The 20,436-nt window shown below is 43.1% G+C and overlaps 1 protein-coding gene across 1 annotated transcript in view; it reads left to right on the top strand.

Moving 5' to 3' along the window:
* LOC311223079 (transmembrane protein 132C) overlaps positions 1 to 20,436 on the top strand; it is a gene marked incomplete at both ends in the record, with an annotated part of 432,169 nt that overhangs the window by 159,084 nt on the left and 252,649 nt on the right. The window lies entirely within an intron of this gene.

Raw genomic sequence — 20,436 nt, 5'->3', positions numbered from 1 at the left:
TCAGTGCCGGCCGACGGCAGTGTTTTCCTTTTTACCCCGTTGAATGCCACCATCCACGGCCAATGTTAACGTTAATATCGCCTAATCTATGTTTTAAATTATGGCTAGTGTGTGTCAACCAGTTTGATGGCAGCTTCTCCCATATCAAACCGCCCAAAAACCGCCCAAAAAAACGGGAGGGGTCAGACCTATACTGGATCTGTCCGCGTTCAATCGTCTGATTGTAGCGAGACCATTCAGAATGTTGACCGTCAAACTCCTGCTGCTTGCTGTCAGAAGGGGAGACTGGTTCACCTCCATAGACCTGAAGGATGCGTATTTTCACATCCCGATTTTCCCTCCTCACAGGAAGTTCCTGCGGTTCCTGTTTCAGGGCGTAGTGTACGAGTACCAGAGGTTGCCGTTCGGCTATTCTCTGGCTCCCCGCACATTCACCAAGTGCGTAGCGACTGCGCTGGAGCCTCTACTGTACGTCGTCGGGGAATACGGGTTCTATTCTATCTCGACGACATTCTACTCCTCAGCCGATCGGAGGAGGTTGCCAGGTCTCATACCAGGCTGGTGGTGGAATTCCTCACCAGGCTGGGTTTTGCTGTGAACTGGAAGAAGAGTACGCCTCTTCCCAGTCAACAGGTGGAGTACTTGGGCTTGACGTTGAGGTCAAGGCCCATGATTGTAACCCTCTCGGAGCAACGGAGGGTGTCTATCCTACGTGAGCTCGGGGGTTTCCGTCTGGGAGGGACGGTCACGCCGCTGCAAGTGATGCGCCTGCTCGGTATGATGGCATCTGCTCACACGGTGGTTCCTCTTGGCCTCCTCTTCATGAGGAGGATACAGAGGTGGTTCTTCTCTATGGGAATAGATCCGGTGAGGGACAAATGGAAACGGTTGACGGTTCCTTTGTCGATATGGGGAGATCTCGCCCATTGGAGGAGGCTGGGTATCCTCACCATTGGGGTCCCCATGGGCCGCGGGCGCTCACACGTCACGGTCTTCACCGACGCCTCTCTCACAGGTTGGGGAGGGACGTGTCGGACCAACGCAGTGGGGGGCAACTGGACGAAGGTCCATACTGGCCCGTCTACCCTGCACATCAATGTGTTGGAATTGAAGGCGGTCCTCCTGGTCCTCAAACGGTTCGACCACCTGGTGATAGGCGAGCACGTTCTGGGGTATATGCAGCAGCTATATCCGGTAGCACTTTATAATAACACCCTGTTATAATACATTTATAACGCATTAGTGGATAATGAACTAATCATGAACAAACCATTTATATACATTCATAAATGATTATTAAATAATTTATAACTATATTTGTATAACATTTACAGATTAGTTCTACATTATTTATAACTCATTATCAACATTGTTTGTACTTGATTTGTTCATCATTAAATAATGTTGTTTAATGTGTAGTAACACATTTGTAGATGCTTTGAAAAATGGATATGAAAAAACGACTATATATCTCCATTTATTTTTCATTTTATTTACTAATCTGTAAATGTTATACAAATATAGTTATAAATGATTTAATAATAATTTATGAATGTATATAAATGGTTTGTTCATGATTAGTTCATTATCCACTAATGCGTTATAGATACTTTGTAAATGGTATACAAATATAGTTATAAATGATTTAATAATCATCTATGAATGTATATAAATGGTTTGTTCATGATTAGTTCATTATCTACAAATACCTTATAAATGTATTATAACAGGGTGTTATTATAAAGTGCTACCCTATATCCTCCTATCATGAGGGATTTGAGGGGGATGTCTTGTTCAGCCACCCTCTTGTGAAGCGTTTCCTGCTTGGCGCTCGACGCGTTAAGCCGGTGCAACGCTCTTTGGCTCCGAGTTGGGATCTTCAATTGGTCCTCGGTCGGTTGTCCTTGGCCCCGTTTGAGCCTCTTGAGCAAGCGCCGTTGGGACAGCTGTCGTTCAAGACCGCGTTCTTGCTGGCCGTCACCTCTGCTAAACGCGTGGGTGAGCTCTGTGCTCTTTCGGTACGACCAGAGTGCCTGTCTTTTCGTTACGATTGCGGTTCCACTCTGCGGCCTAATCCTGCCTTCGTGCCTAAGAATATCCGGAGTTCCTTCCGCTCCAGGGATATTGTGGTTCAGGCGTTTCATCCGCCTCCTCACGTTAGTGAGTTGGAGGCGGGCCTTCACCTGTCATGTCCGGTCCGTGCTTTGGGAATTTACCTCAGCCGTACTCAGGGCCTCAGGGTTACCGATCAGCTGGTTGGTTCTTGTGCCGGTAAGGCACTATCGAAACAGCGCCTGTCCCATTGGTTGTGCGAGGGCATTGCCCTCTGCTACATGTTGGCCGGGCTGGATCCCCCTGGGGGCGTCAGGGCGCACTCCACTCGTGGAGTGGCAGCCTCTGCCGCTCTGCTGGGTGGGGCCTCGGTGGAGGACATCTGTGCTGCAGCTTCATGGTCCTCCCCGGGTCCCTTCGTAAGGTTTTACCTCATGGACATGACCGGGGGTTCTGTCTCCCAGGCGGTTCTGGGGTCTGTGGCCTCTCCTGCTTCCCGTCCTTTGGTAGGGTAGCAGGGGTGTGTGGGTATGGGCCACAGTGTGTTGGGTCACACGTGGTTCCGCCTGTGCTGTGTGTTCAAGGGGTTCTAGTTCTCTCTTGCTCGCACTCGGGTGGAGTTGACTGCGCCCCCCCTTCATTAGGAAGGATGGGGTGACGGGACTCTCCTTTCCCCTTGATGTGGGCTTACGGGTCCTCAGGGGGTGCATCTGTCGGGCCCCGCGTCCGCTCTACCCCATATCTCGGTATGGCAAGAGCGGGACGCGATGCAAGTACGCTATATAACGGTAGGTTATGTATATAACCTAGTTATATGAGTACTGGCTAAGCGTCCCGCTCTTAGCGGCCCTGAGTTCCCTTGGGGAATCTTTTCCTGGAAAAGTTTTTTTTCCGAGGAAGAGTGAGTGGTGACCACGCCTAGTACTTTATAGTACGCCTCTATAGGGGCGGGGCCTGGCAGGTGGTGGGCGTATTTGTTTTTCCATTGATGGTGTACAGTAGGTACATGAGATGAGGTATATCTCGGTATGGCAAGAGCGGGACGCTTAGCCAGTACTCATATAACTAGGTTATATACATAACCTACCGTTTTCCCAAGCAGGAGCACAACCCCAGCAGAAGCTGAGGGATTACACCGTATCCCCACAAACATAGTGAAACAAAATATTGTAAACAAAACATGTTTGAGAGGAGGGGGGGAAGCCCCAGGGAACCGGGGGGAATCACCCCTCCCCACCGTACCCTTGATACGAGGTTGAACAGGTACCCCTGTTAATATGTGAACACGTTACCTGTTTATTGTCATCACAGGCTGAGAGAAGGACTCACCCCTCGATCATGTCACTAAGCATAGCTTTGCAGGGTTATTAACCCAACTAGTTGTGAGCTCAACCACGTTAACTAACGTTACATGAACACACAAGTTCTCATCACAACCAACCAGTTCATTTTTACTCACGTAAAAAAGAAACGCTGATTTTCTAGGTAGAGAGAAACTATACCAGCGACAAGACAATTCACACACAACACATGTCGTATCCCCAATGTAGTGCAGCAACATAAACATCGTTATTACAAAACATTTAGAAGGGAAGGAAGGAAGAGGTGTTAAGTGTCCAGAAGGACTCTTACCTACGTACACCATGAGCGCAGGCTGAGAGGACTGCAGCCACTGGTCTCTCCATGTTGACGAAAGTCCTCGCTGGTGGGGCAACACGGTGAAGGGCCGACTAACATCCTCTGTCAAAGATGCTGTCGTAGTCAGAGTGTTATGGCCTGTTATCCTCACGGCTAATGTTCAACGGTGTAGCATAAGCTAACAGCCAACACAGGCCAACTGGTAGCAACAAGCTAATGCTCCTGGCCTAGTGAACATAACGAGCCAGCGCCGCAGCTAACAGTTAGCTCACCCAGCTAGCACGCACGCTAAGCTATCACCGAAACTGCACACGAGAACACAATAAGTCAACACTTCAGACAGCCGCCGTCTGACTCATTTCCTCATCCTAAGAGAGAAGAGAAAAAGAAATCAACACAGTTTCCAGAACGGTGCAGATATACAGCAGTGTCGGCACAATTCCTTCATAGGCTGCAGCCGACTTGAGCGTGGGGCTTCCGATAAAGAAGCACCAAACACACTTTTCCTCGTGAGGGTAACTTTCAACTTGAAAGATGGGGCCTTCACATGACAGAGAAGAATCCGCTCGTCCAAAAGATCCCGGGTTTTAACCACAGACCTTGGTCACGGCCCACTAGATTGACTACCGTGCGCTTCAAACCAGGACCCTCCCTATGCCGTCTAAGAGGCAGAAAAAAGGACACTAGTCTGGGGCCGGCCTTCGTAAATTGTGCAGCTAACCCCCCATAGCAACACAACTGGCGCTCGCATAGCAAAAAACATCACTCACCCAGAGGTAGCCAGCTTCTCACAGCAGCCGACGCCTCCTGCACAGTCCAGCGGCAGAACCGAAGGTAATACCTGTCCAGCTGCAGCTTGGAGGACTGCAGGTGGGGATTAGACCAGCGACGCGAGCCCCTAATACAAAAAAGCCGGTGGAGGTCAGAATGATCATCATCTTCCAGACACCCCAGTGACGAAGACATTATTGCTGTATTTTCTCTAAAATAGTGAGAGAGAAAACAAAGATATAATGTCAACGTAGCTCCATGATCTTCTACTTTCTTCAAAAACTATTCAGCAACTTAAAGTGGTGTTAACAGGCACTCAACGTGATGAAAATTGAAGAAGGAGCTGATGGTATGGCCACACCCCTGCTTTTGTAGGTAGCGGATGGGGGTGTGGCCAGACAGATGGTGGTAGTAAAGGTACATGTGTGAATTTATTTCAGTTCAATACTGGATATGAAGAGTATTGCAATATGACGCTGAGCAGAGCTATACGAAATATAACATATAAAGCCAACTTAACTATACACACCAGGTACCAATTAGCACAATCAGTGCAGAAAGACAGGTAATTACCATTGGGCAACACCAGGGCTTTTGCTCCCAGATGAGAGCAAAACCCCAAACGTTACACAGAAGTATTGATAGAAGGCTGTAGGGCGATTGAAATTAAGTTTGAGGCAGTGGTAGTGAAAAGGGTATCAATCAGTGATTTTGGTATGATCGAATGATCGGAAGAGTAGTGTATTGTTCAACTTTGGGGATGAATAAAGGGGTGAATTCATATCCAAGTGACAGGCCAAGCTTGGACTTCATTCTATCTTTATTTCAACTTGAAAATAGATTTTCAATGACGTTGAGCATACAAACAATAAGTACATGATAAATACAAGAAATATACAATAAACAATACAATATACAATAAGTAGAATCATAATACAGTTTGTACAATCAATTAAAACAACTGCAGATTATGGTGGAATGGTTGGTGATCAGTGATTTTTAAACTGACCAAAGGATACCAAAGTGTTGAGTTTGTTGTATGATGTCAGGAGCACAGAAGGTGCTTTAAGTGAATTATTGAAACATGTACTATAGGGTCCAGGGCCCTCATTCATCAACGTGTCTTACGCACAGATATGTGCTTAACCTGTGCGTACGACCATTTCTAAGCAAAGAGTGGGATTCATCAATTTCAACTTGAACTTGACTCCGTGCTTATGTGTACGCACAGCTCGGAGCACACTTAGCTGACGCCCAGTGGTAGAATATATTATTACAACAAGGAAATGAGCTTCTGTGCATTAGTTTCAACACTGGCATGTTCTGTATGAACCGTAATTCAGTATAGTTCATTGTAAAATAGCAACAGTAGTGTAATTATGGTCAAAACCCTATAAATAGCATTTGGAATAATAGATCTTTCTCTCAGAATGAATGCAGCATGGTTTATATAGCGTTATCGGAATATACGGGGTGTACTGACTGACTGCGCTCCGCATAGCTCAACTCGTTATTATTTTTCGCACAGACCGCAAAAACACGGGAACGTTTTGATTATATTTAAAAGGCTTTACGTTAAACGAAACAAGTGGAATTTCGAAGCTGTAAGCAGAATACAAGTCATATGAACACCCACGATATAGTGTTCTTCCCCCTTTTTACTGTATAAGAAAGAATAAAAAACGCATTGCAATGACACCAGGGTGTATGTGTATTACAAAACCCTTGCAATAATGTGTCTTAAATGAATGAAAAGCATACATGCTCTGGACACAGAGCATATCGTGTGGGTGATATGACTTGTATTATGCTAAACTATTATATGAATATGATATGATATAAGGTATACACTGGTCCGTCGCATACACTGGTATGCGCAAGTTACTGTTGCATAATGTAGGCTATGGCTGCTATTATATGTAATTCATATAGGCTACCTAATAGTATATGATTTTTAGAGGCATCTATTTTGTTGTCGGTAATACCGACAACAAAATAGATGCCTCTAAAAATCATATAGCCAATCGAACACAACTAATAAAGGCATTCATATTACAGCACGGTTATAATGACACACAACCAACGCCAAACAGTGGTCAACGAACGGTCTTTATTAGTATTTTGAGCTGTCCAGGCAGAATTGCAGCAATGGTCTTAGGGAGCCGTTGATATCTGACATCACCGTTTACAAGTCCGCCTTTTATTTATCCCATAACACGCGTTGTGTCTTCTTGGTTCGACAGCAGTGAACAATCTCTGTGAAGTTTCTCAGAGTTCCGCTCGGGTCAGTCCATTATTTCACATCCCATGGGGGGTGTTTCATCACTTTCATGACCATATATGGATAATCATGCACGAGCATTGACGGTAGAACAAAGTGGTATTTATCAACACGGAGGAGCATAGGACCTGTGTACGCACGGTTGATGAATCCCAATATTTCTGTGCGTGCACTGATTCTAAATTCTGTGCTTACGTGTGGAAATAGAACATATTCTACGCCACGTTGATGAATGAGGGCCCAGATGTCCACTCACACAGAGAAGTGAGATTAATTCATCTCCAATTATGGCTTTATATATAAACAGATACCAATGCAGCTCTTACCTCTCTGCTAGGGAGGACCATCCAACCATATTATACAGGACACAGTGGTGATTACCATAACTATCACCAGGGATATAATATTATAGCTATGGATACAATACTATGGCCCATTTGACATCAACTATCTATCGTTCAATATGTGAAAAGGAATTTTTTTCATCCATACATTCGCGTGTTATACCGTGGTGAATATAAGTATAGTTTTAGAGTGATCCTGTCTAATCCCAGAAAACGACGATATGCAGCAATACGTGAATTTCACTAAAAGTTTTGGCGTTTCTCGCCTGGACACGCTACTATTTCCAAATAAAATGTATATAATAGGTATTATTTTTCATCATGAATGCATGAAAGGGGGGGGGGGGTCGTTTCTTGATGCTTTGATCGTCACCAACGGCATACGTTGTGGAGTAATGTTACACACACACATTGTGATCGAAGTGAAATCATGGTTGGATCAAAGCAGGATTGATATAATTTAGTCATTACCTTCATTAGGAGGTACCCCAAAAATAATATTCCAATTGTCTGATCGTGAGTCCCAGTATTGGCGTCCATCGTGTCGTCAACATAATCCACCACAACAGATGCATTGGGGGCATTTGACGCTTCTCAATGCAATCGGGATAACCACTCGACTCGCCTGACAAAGAAAACTGCGCCCGGAGACATTTTAACGTTACACAGGCCAAGATATAAGGTTTCAAAGGGTGCTTGATACTGCCACCTGGGAGGATGCGGCCGGTATTGCACTTTGCCAATCTCAGGATGATTCCCGATGTTAACCCCGAGTCTGTGTGCCTGTAATGAATAGAAATATAGAATAAAAGAAATAACGATGAAAACCCGACTATACTCGGGTCTGGTGCTGAACGGTCTGCGAGATAACCCGACTATCCTCAGGTCTGGCGCTGATTGAGTTAAGCATCAGTTTGAGATGAATAAGTACATCTTGAAAAGCATTCAAAGAAAATTGCGATACAATAGAGTAGACAATAGTGTCATCTAGGGCTGCCCTTCGAAGCTTTTTTTGGCCGTCGAAGTTGTCGTCTGGGCCCAAGATTAGATTTAAATTCGAAGCTTCGACAATAAAAAAAATTAAAAATAATTTGTTTAATTGTATCTTATGTTGTGGGACTTGTAAAGCACTTTGGTCAACGTTGTTGTTCTTTAAATGTGCTCTATAAATAAAGTGGATTGGATTGGATTGGATTTATTTATGAATAATGAGTCAGGAGCGGCGCTGCCTGGGCAGCTGCTCTCCGTTACACAGCCAACGACATTACATTACATAATGTTGCAACCTTCGTCTATAAAGAAAACAATTATATAAATATTTATATGTAGTTAATAGAGACAAAGGCAGAATTCGACTTAATTAAGCACATTTTATTAAGACATGTTTGTGTATGGGTCTGGACACTGCTGCTGACTGGGTGTCTTATCAAACACAGGTAAAACTAAAAATACTATAGAGAATTGTCAGTGCTGTAAAGTTTAAACCTTTTTAAATCTTAGACAAACAAAACACTTTGCTTTTATGAAATATTGTAAGCAGTCATTTGAGGCTTTATAAAAGCAGCTAGTTGTATTCAACACAGAGAGGAATTAATGAGGAATCTCCATGTGCTTGTTGTAGTTAACAAAGAGAGGCGGAGTTAATGAGGCGTATGACGTCCGTTGCATTGGAGGCGCAAGATTTTGCAGTAAAAAATTATAATTAATATTCAAATTTTATTTTCCCGTTCGAATCCCGTGCCCATCGAACAAAGCCTCGAAGCTTCGAAGTATTTAAGACAGCCCTAGTGTCATCAGTGTTCAACATAACGATGGACTTGACAACTGCTCAGAGATAAGAGAATATTATTTATATAGATGGTAAATAAGACAGGGTCCAGGTGAGATCCTTGCGGGACACCTTTCATAACAGGTAGAAATTCTGATTGGGCAATTCCAGTTTCACACATTAAAGTCTCTCAGACAAGTGGCTTTTGAACTAGCTGGTTGGTGGTGAGAGCAGGTGGGGGGGGGGGGGGGGGTACTCACACGCCTGGGCTCCAAGATTGCCTGCTGCTACAGTATGTTGAAGCCTGGATTTCAATAGCCTTGGCTGGGCTGCTGGTCTGCTCTGGTGTGGCCAGGCAGCTGGGTTGCTGCATTGTTTAGAACCTTGCTTGGTGATTTGGCAGTCACCACGGGCGAAGCTGATGCATGTGATAAAATATACCATCTTTCCAAACTAATATTGCTAGCCATTAACACTGAAGAAGGAACACCTGTTCTGAAACATGTCTGTATCCGGCTGCGATAAAACATTTCGAAACCTGAGAGTGCTGGTCCGGCTTCCTGCTTTTTTCTACTTATATCTTCGGGATTGCAGCACCCAGTGTCAACTATTGTGAGCGCGGTCTAACTTGACTGTGATAAAATATACAAATTGTAAATACATACAAAAAAAGGACTGTCCCAGAACATACAGTAACCCTTTAGGTGGCAGAGACAGCTAAATGTCATGTCCCTAACATTTAATTTTCTCCAACATGTATCACCAGAGACTCAATGGGTCTCATTCTCGAACGTAGTTACGACAAAATATTTCGTCTTAGCCAGATTTCGGCCTATTTAAGACATATTAGGGCTGGCAGTGGGAGTCCACAAATTTTCCTGAGATCTTATTTGAGAGCAGATCCAAGAGTGCTGAGGAGCACTCTTAAATATGCTCTCAGCCCACAATCAAATCTCATGATTGATTGACTAATTTAAAACTTTATTACAACTTGACAGACTGTGTTATCATAGTGATTCCTTCATGTTAACGCTACAGGCCTCCTTGGAATTAATTACTTGATCATAATTAAAATAAATATGACAATATTTGTACGATAAGAAATTACGCATTTGATGTCGGAAAAATAAATAATATGGATTCATCTGATCACAGGGCAGCTGGATTAACCATATCTGAACCAGCTATTTTGGACAAATGTATAATTACTTTAATTACTCAGATATTCAAACACAATTATGCAATTATTGTGAAATGATTGAAAATAATAATAATTTAATGCCTTCTGTGGAATTTGCATTTCTTATTTGTTACACATCTGTTTTAATGATTAATTATATACATTTGAAAGAATGCAGGTCAACATGCAATGTATCCCATTGATTGGTATTGATTGAAAACTGTATTAACAGATTGCAGAATGGGTACAGTACAGTACAGCTCAATTACATAAGGGGATGCAGACCAGAGAAAGAATTTCGTCTTGTTTACATCAGGGTCCCCCATTTTCAATTCATCATAACATATATGACACACACGACACAGATAGACAGTACTGCTACATCTATACATTTATGACATACCAGATTTGCAAATACAGTACTGTTTGTGATACAAAAAGAGTCCAGAAAAGAGAGTACATTTGACGTAGAAACTGTTGGAGGAGGTTGGGTAGGAGGGGTGGTAGACTTACACTGTACAAGCAAAACTGTACATTGGAATATTGACAAAACCATACTTGGTCATTTACTGTACATTGGAGGGGGTTGATATAGCTATAAACCTGCATTCCTTCGAATATATCAATTAAACTTATATTGAAATACACTATATAGCCTATACACCAACACTGAAATGACAGTGGATAAATAAATAAGAACTAAAGCTAATCGGTGGAAATAGACTGCATTAATATTCCATAACAAGTCTTGTGTGCGCCTACGAATGAACAGTAGCCTATAGGCTTATGGAATAATAAGCCATACTGCTTCATTCATTACGCCCGCCGGCCCGTAGGCTATATATATTATATGTCATTCATTCATTCATATACAGTACTGCGCGCGCGTGTGTGTGTGCGCGCGCGTGTGTGTGCGCGCACGTGTGTGTGTGCGCGCGCGCTGCGGCAGGTGTGTACCGCGAGCTGTATATGATGCCAATACATTAATCTAATCTAGTTTTGATGGGCGCAAGCATGATTATGAAACCTAGCCGCATTTCTCGGAGACGCTCTCTGATTGGCACTGACTGACACTAGGTTTCGTAATCACGCGGCTCTCAAAGCACTTCCGCCATTCCATTTCACACAGCTGCGTCAACAGTTGCTTTATAAGGACTGTCGGGGGCGTGGTTTGTATGCAAATGAGCTGAACGGGAACGCGCTTTGGAGTTTACGACAGAATGCCATTCTCCAAGCAGATATCAGATCATATCATTTCTGCGACCGTTTCAGCCACTTAAGACATATCTCCAGCACGTTCAGGACTCAGAGTGTACTTGTCATAGATTATGTCTCAGTGGTTCCAAGATAAGTCTTCCAGAATATATCTTTGGAAAATGTTCGGGAATGAGACCCAATGTTAGGGACAGTGTAACGGCCAAAATGGATTTAATGTGCAGTGGATTTATGTGACCAGGGGGTGGCGCTTCTTTTATTTAAGCGTCAGGTACACCTGTATGAGGAGGAGTTTTGACCCGGAAAAGGGCAATGGTTTTTGACCGCACGCACGCACGAACACGCCACAGGGCGAAATGTTTGTAGGCAATTAGATATTGTATTCATTATTATTTAATAAGTTTAAGGAACAAAAGCGAAGATATTCTGTTTGCACGGTGAAGCAAATAAATATCATTTTCCAAGTAAAGCTGCCTGCATTGTGTCATTGGGACAAGGACTGTTTGGTATGAGACCAGGAGTAGAACGGTGCGTCAGCCAGTCTAGCTGCGCGATCAAAACTGCTAAGTAGCTCCGTATAAGACGGGAGCTCCTTTAATAGACAGCATGCGTGGAACATGGTTAACGCCTGCCAGCCAGGGTAGACATCTGGTTTCACATCAGCAGCATTGGCATCAACAGGGACTGAACAGCAAGCAGCAGGACCAGCAGCAGCGAGTGGAGCCAAGATGGTCAGGCAACTAAGGATACTCCTCCACATTAAAAATGTTAAACCTGTTGCTCAGTTCCAAGGACTGATGATAACTGGAGGGACAGGGGGGACCTTCTCTGTGGTATCCGCTCCTGGCCATTCCCTCTGGCTCCAAGCAGTGTGGTGTGAAGGTGGTCTTTTTACTCTCCCAGGCTTGCAGGCCTAACGCGATTCCGCCAAAGGGAGGCCTTTACAGTATGGGATCATTGGAGATCACTTGGAAAGGTATTCTGTATTTTTTACTATGACAACTAATAAAGAAACTTGAAACTTGAAACTTGAGATCCTCACCACAGTCTTTTCCCAACTCTTTTGATTCTGTCCTTCAAAACAGTATAGTGAGAACTAAGAGAATGCACAAGTTATATTCTTGCCTTTCCTCCTATTTCTCAGTGGCTCTTGACACTTTTGTGTTTGCCGTAGCTGTTAAAATGCAAATTTCAGTCTGTGTGTACAGTCTGCAATTTACTGTGTGATGTGATGTCCCCCCTCTCTCCTTGGCTGCGGAGCAGAGGAGGTGAGTGTCAGCTATATCCTTCCTCCTGAGACTTAGTAAAAATGCCACAATATCGTACCGCATACGATGCAGTATTCCTTCTCTGCATGGAGGCTCTCTAACGCGCGAGGCCCTGTCTTCATTTGCGCATCTTTTTGTATGTGTTTTAAGCAGATGGCAGCCTGGGGAGAACCTTGAGCAGCACCAATCCTGCATTCTCAGATGGAGATAGGTTAAGAGATGTTGTCCCAGATGGAGATAGGTTAAGAGATGTTGTCCCAGATGGAGATAGAAGAGATGTTGTCCCAGATGGAGATAGGTTAAGAGATGTTGAGTAAACTTGGGGAGGGAAATTATTTTCAAGCTGCTCTCAGCACCCAAGTGCACCAAGATTCAAATTCAAACAAAATCAGTCTGGGCACTCAGGTGGACGTGGATAGCGTATTAATTTCCCTGTCTTTTCTGAATAATGCAATGTGAGCAGAACAGAGCAGTGCAGCGCACCGTCCCTTATGTCACATTTAGAATCTTAGAGGAACACCTGTGAATATCATGCAGCCATGAGGTTGGATCGAGCTGTTTATTATGGAACGCAATCAGGATCGACTGTATTGTCTAACCATTACTGTGGATTAAGGTTATCAATGTGGGCAGATGATAAGAGAGACACGATTGTTTAGCATGCATTTTTAATAGCCACTAATGTCCTTAGAGACATTCATTAAACGCTGCCTGCGACGCCTCCTGGTAATCAACTGGCCCAACACGTCATAAATGCAAACCTGTGGGAAGTCGCCAATTAAGGAACAATAGAAATCACAGAATCACAGAACAGGAGATGAAGGCGGAAGGGCTGTCATGGTAACACCTGGATCGGAGGGAATGGAGTGGTGTGGTAGATTTTGAACATAGATCATCATAACGGGGGTTCTGGAACCATTGGCAATCAAATATAGTTTCATAGAGTGTGTGTGTTTACCAAGACCTTGGGTTCACTCCAGGAGGTCATTTGCATATAGTGGCAGCTAGTGGCAGCTGAAGGAACAATGGTTCGGTGGCTAATCAGGAAGGTAACTTACTTCCCCTTAGGGGGTGTAAGAACAAAGGACAGGAAGCCCTAGATAAACATATGTGTCTCCTTTTAGGAGACACAGATGTGGCCAATTGGTCTGCTAAAAACTAAGTACATCTTCAAAGGTCTGATAACCCATTTAGATTAGTTTTTGATATGAAAGAATATATTATAAATGAATGCTAAAAGTATAAACTGTATAAAAGAAATTGATGTAAGTTAAAATATGATTAGGCCTGTTTACATTGGGGTAAGAATTCTGAAGTCATACTAAACTATGTAATTAGTTTTCACTTAAAGTGAAAATAGGTTATAATGATAAGAAATGTGTTTAAATATGATATCTCTGGGTTCATGTAACCAATGGTAATTCAAATATAGATATTAGGAAATGAATAAATGCAATGTATTAGGTAGATTGTTAGATGATGGTTGCACCTTGAATTAAACAAATGAAAGTATATATGGTTGTCTGAGTAAGGACAGCTCCGGTCTGCCTCAAATTTAAAGAGAGGCTGTGATTGGACAAACCACAGCTGATGATGTCATCACAAAGGGACGCTAGGCCTTGGTTAAAAGATCTGGGTGTGGGGACGAGAGGGACTCTGGAAACCCAACACACCAGGAACGACACCTACCATCCACACAGAGAAGCGGCAGCAGGAGACAACAAAGAACAAAGGACGCTTTTGGAGGGAAAACAGAACTATACTTTGTTCATTCAGCCAGAGAACAAAGCTCATCAACAACTATCATTCTTTATCTACTGTAATATTAGTCTGGTTGTGATCAAGACGGCATAGTGTCTTTGATCACAATTATAGCATTCTTTATTGTAATTTGTATACACGCTTAACTTTGATTAAAACAGCTGTTGTTATAGAACCTTTTCCTCCTGATTTTCTCCTGCCTGCACCGTTGAGAAGTTAATAAGTATTTCCCAGAGCCTTAGAGTTATAGAAACACAACGCAGAGTACATCGGCGCCCGGTTCTGGTACAGAGCAGAACCGTATTAGCTTGGGAATCTACTTCAGTGGTTTCATCGATGGCCTATGATCTTTATGGAAGGCCTATGTAAGTAAAGTAAGTCACGTGCATAGAGAAGGCTCTGTTCTCTGGACTGCTTCTATCCCTGCTTGGCCAGTGGCAGCATGTCATATAAGACAACCACCCCCTTAATTAAACATAACCGCTACATACCAAACCCTAAAAATGTTAACCTAATTCTAATTCTGTACACAACGGTAAAATAATAATAATAAGAACTTTACTTGTATAGAAAAAAGACAGACACAAAATGAGCACATGAAGTGCAAAACCTAATTTTCACAGATCTAGCATCCCAATAGGATGCTAGATCCACTTTGTTTATGGTTTGATTCTATGGCATACAATGGCATATACAACATATAAAACAAGCATAAAAAAGATAGCAACAAGGTAAGGCAAATCACAGTTTTAAAATGACATTACAAACATAAAACAAGCATAAAAATATAGCAGCAAAGTAAGGCAAATCAGTTTTTCATATTAGGATCTAACATCCTAATAGGCCTCTCTGTTTAAGTAAAAATAGTTAATAAAATAGTTCAGTAAAATAAAGATAAAATACAAAAAAAATAGCCCTAATTTACAATACAATAATCTGGTTGAAGCGGGCTCCTGAGTTACTTTACATGATATGGTTCTGAGTTACTTTACAGCACAGCAGAGCAGTTTCTTCACAAAGGTCCATTCTAAATTACTTTATAGAACAGTCCGAACAACAGGGCAGCTCAACTCACTTTGAATTTCTTTACAAAGGTCTGTTCTAAATGATTTTATATAAGAAAACTCCTTCCAAGTAGGAACATTTGATTTCCACAAAGGAGAGGAAAACAAGGACACACACACACACACACACACACAGAGGCTGGCCCAGCAGGGGGTTAGCAGCAGATCTAAGAGCAGGAGTCTGCTGTCACTGCCAACCAGTTGGTACCAGAGGAAAGTCTACCAGAGCCTTCATCACAGGCCCTGTGTAAACAAGTGGCATTAATTGTCACACTCTCATTAACTCTCAGTCGGAATCGAGTAAACAGCCGCAGCAAAGGTGAAATGGAGCGTAGTGTAAGTAATGCGCACTTAGCAGTGAGGCGTGTGTGTGTGTGTGTGTGTGTGCGCGCGCGTGCGTGCATGTGTGCGTGCGCGCGTGTGCATGTGTGTTCGTGCATGTGTGTGTATACCGGTATCGACAATGGATTGGTACAAGGTTCCCCCGTGATGATAGTCAATGATAGCCAAAGTAAGGGAATGATGAGGAATATAGAGAGAAGGACGAGATTAAGGTAAGTAATGAAAGAGATGGTGGAGAGAGAGAGAGAAGAAGAAGAAGAAGAAGAAGAAGAAGAAAAGAGAAGATCAGATTTAAGAGTAATGTGAAAAAAGAGAAAAGAGTCCACTTGTTCCTCTCCCTCCCCTTCAGCCCCATCCTGACATTGAGTCGTCTCAGCCAGACCGGGCTGGCCATAAATCAGCCTCTTTATTAACACGCTGCTGTCAATGGGGGAACTAGCCATGAAATAAGTATCAATTAATGAGCGTCCTTAATCCCCATAGAACATGACATCCACTTACTAACACCCAGCGCGGACTGCCACACACCGAAACAGTACGGCGGGAGACTGATGAGGGGAAAGCAACTCTCTCAGAGACGTAAGTTAGCCGGGATGTATGAGCAGATGAGAGGCGCATGGCTGAGCTCAGTATGTAGATGTCGGTACTGATAAGTAGTGTGTGTGTGTGTGTGTGTGTGTGTGTGTGTGTGTGTGTGTGTGTGTGTGTGTGTGTGTGTGTGTGTGTGTGTGTGTGCGTGTGCACGTGTGTGTGTGTGCATGTGCATGCAAATCAAAGCTGCAGTGTTTTGTCCCCTCCCTTGTCAGATGTTCAGTGTAGACCTTGCCATTATTGTTTGGCTCAGTTGATCAATTAGATAATGTAAAGAGGTTGAATTATTCATAAAGCATTAACCTCCTGGGTATTTGCAATAGCGCCGCTATGTGAGGTCATGACCAGGGCTTGACATTAACTTTCTGGCTCACCAGCCACTGTGGCTATAGTGGTTTTCCAAAGTCACTGGCCACTCAGCATTTTCACCAGAAAAAATCCTCTGCCCCACAAAAAGTAATGAATAAAGGTAACTGGAGATTGTAACGTGGACATAACATTTATATATTTAAAGCAGTAGCCATTTTAGCTAGCTGTGTGTGTGTGTGTGTGTGTGTGTGTGTGTGTGTGTGTGTGTGTGTGTATGTGTGTGTGTGTGTGTGTGTGCGTGCGTGCATGTGTGTGTGTGTGAAGCCATATATGCTCAATCTGTGTAGGGACAATTCACTGTTCTCTGATATTTCAGCAAACACCCCCGATGTTCAAGTCAAGTCAAGAGTTTTATTTGTCACGGCATACAAGTATACAATGAAATGCGGGTGGTCTTGCCCGCAACGATGTGCAATACAGTAATAACAACATATAATGGAATCCAATAAAACAACATTGTGCAATAAACAGTAACATAGTAGGACATATCGGTATTTGTACATAAGTTATTTACAGAGCATGGAGGACATGCTAGGTCCTGTGGTAGTGCATACACTGTTAGCTACGGATGAGGCACTGGGTCTTTCTGTACATTGCTATTTTATACAATCTCAGGTTATACTATACTATTTTTAAAGTGACCTTTCCTTAGTGGCCATAAGTGTGGGCGTGTGCAGCATGAGTGTGTGCTTCCTCATGTTAAAGTGGCTGCTAGTGTGTGAGCGTGTACAGTGTGTGTATCGTGTGTGTGCTCATGTGTGCTTGAGTGTGGAGAGTTCAGTGTTCAAGGCTCTGATGGCCTGAGGGAAGAAGCTGAGCCGAAGCCTCTCTGTCCTAGTAGCTGGGGTTCGCAGGCGTCTGCCTGACCTCAGCAGCATGAACAGGCTGTTGTTGGGGTGGTGTGGGTCTTTCATTATTCTGCAGGCTCTGGATTTGCACCTCTTGTTGTATAGAACCTGCAGGGGTGGTAGTGCAATACCCATGGTACGCTCGGCTGAGCGCACCACTCTCTGTAGGGCCTTCTTGTCCTGTGCCGTGCTGTTTCCATACCAGGCAGTGATGTTTCCAGTCAAGATTCCTGAGTAGAAGGACTGGAGTATTTTCCCAGATACTCTGAACTTCATTAACTGTCTCAGGTGGTAGAGGCGCTGCTTCGCCTTTTTTACGACTGAGTCTATGTGTGTTGACCATGTCAGATCCTCTGAGATGTGGACTAGTGGTCTGCAAGGGCCTTGAAATGAAGCCTGTGCCCTGCCCGAGCCCGTGAACTTCAGGCCCTGCCCGAAAATAAGCCTGACTGTAAATAATATTTTAAGCCCTAGCCCGCGTGAAAACCAGAAAAAAATTATTATTATATATATATTTTTTGCATTTGTTTTAAATATTCGAAACACGGTTTTATATGAACTTAATAAACAAAAACGAAAATGTCCAATAGGTCTAACTAAATAACACATATCATGCTGAAAACTAACAACCATTCTATAGCCTGATTCGCTCTTATTAGAATATTAAATAATTTTTTTGTTTTAAATATTCTAAACACTTTATATATTAACTTAATAAATAAACAAAAACGAAAATGTCCAATAGGTCTGCCTAAATAACGCATATCGCACTGAAAACTAAGAAGCATTTACATGTTTCGCTCTTATTAGAATGCCGTCCCAGTGCTCGCTTATTAGACACTCACACGGCAGCCCCGTAAAACGTATTGAAGGCTATAGAATCTTCTTTGACACACACACACACACACACACACACGACACAATAGCCTACTCAGTCACTATACAAACAAACAGAAAACAGAAATCAGATTTCGAGCAGAGCAACATAATAGAAAGCACAACAAAACAGGGCAGCAGCGACCCAGCAAATAATAAACATCACTCACCACCTCGCTGTTGACGTCAGCAACGCGTTGAACAACGTTAACAAAACTTCGCCAACCGGCTACATACATCCAAGAACAAATTAAAACGTTCGCCAACTGGCTATATTCCAACACAACCAATCGAGTTGTCCCCTGAGTTCTCCCTGCGCTCTGCGGTAATTACATCCAAATGTTTCTCTGATGACAGCTTGCGCGAAAGAGGAAACGAAACTTAAGGAAAACGAAGGTTATCCTATAACCCTAGTTATATACAAAAAAAAATAAAAACACAATAAAAAAATAAAATAAAATAAAAAATGGCGTTGCCCGGGCCCGGCCGAGCCCAAATTATTTATTAAAAAAAAAGTCCTACCCAGCCCGAACCCGTCGGGCCTGGGCAAGGTTGCAGTGCACTAATGTGGACCCCCAGGTACTTAAAGCTGCTTACCCTGTCCACGGTAGCCCCGTTTATCCTCAGTGGTGTGTGTGTCTCCTGCTGTCCTCTCCTATAATCCACGATCAGCTCCTTGGTTTTACCAATGTTCAGGAGCAGGCTGTTGTCCTGGCACCAGCGTTCCAGTACCTCAACCTCCTCCCGGTAGGCCTTCTCGTCGTTGTTATTGTTGTTGTTATTGTTAATGAGAATAACAGAGAGGTTCTCATCCTAGAAGTTGGCTGCACGTTTGACTACAGTCTAGAGCAGTGCTTCTTAAACTTTTTCTGTCAGGCCCCCTTTTGGCGGACCAAAATATTTTGGGCCCCCCCCCCCCCCTCGCCCCAACAAAATAGTCATGAAATGGGCCATGTTTAAATGTATGGAAATAACACCAATACAAACATCAAATTGTGCAACCACTTTACAACTGTGCAATTGTGCAACAACATAACAATACAGTCCAATACACTCAAAGACTGTGCTTTTTCAAAAATACAGACATCTTGTAACATTGCAATACAATTCAATGGACACTCAAGACTGCGTTTTTTTTTTTTTTTTTTTTTAATAGAGACATCTTGTAACATTGCAATACAATTCAATGGACACTCAAGACTGCTTTTTCAAAAATAGAGATATCTTGTAACATTGCAATACAATTCAATGGACACTCAAGACTGCTTTTTCAAAAATAGACATCTTGTAACATTGCAATACAATTCAATGGACACTCAAGACTGCTTTTTCAAAAATAGAGACATCTTGTAACATTGCAATACAATTCAAGGACACTGCTTTAAAAAGAAATAGATAAGGCGTGGCGTAGTGGGCAAGACGCTCGCCACGAATGCGGAGACTCTGGGTTCGATCCCAGCGCTCCACATTGCTTTCAGTTTAGCTGGTCGTCCACAGTAATACACATTGGCCGTATTACGGGGAGGGAAACTGAAGGGTGCACTGTAAAAATAAATGTTTTTTCACAGGAAATTCACTGTATTATTTTTCTACTTCAAGTGTAAATACCATAAACATACAGTAAATGACCTTTTATCAAAATATTAACCATTAAATAAAGGTTGTAATCTGTAAATGTATTTGATTTTACTGTAATTTGACCGTAAGTATTTGGAAACCATTGATGCCAGACATTTACCGTTTTCTTGCAGCTTTTATTTCTTACAGTGTGGGGATCGGGCGTTGTGGACAGCGACTCCTACAGGTCGGTTGGTGCGCCTGCGCAGTAGAATCAGGAAGTGTCGGGGGCAGCGTGAGCCTCCCACGCGTTACTCCTCGCCACTGAGAGATCGAGCTGCGCAGGTGAAAAGATGCGACTGCTGTTACCTCAAGTACCGGAGGGGACTTGTGCTATGTATGACTTAGTCCACATTGCAGCCGGCTTGTGGGAGGCAAGAAACAGCGTTCGTGACAGGGGAGGGTTGAATTGGATGATACGAAATTGGGATGGGAGAATAATATAGAAAAT

This window comes from Notolepis coatsorum (assembly GCF_963971535.1).
Source record: "Notolepis coatsorum genome assembly, chromosome: 1".
NCBI lineage: Eukaryota > Metazoa > Chordata > Actinopteri > Aulopiformes > Paralepididae > Notolepis > Notolepis coatsorum.
This window is presented reverse-complemented; position numbering and strand designations above follow the sequence as displayed.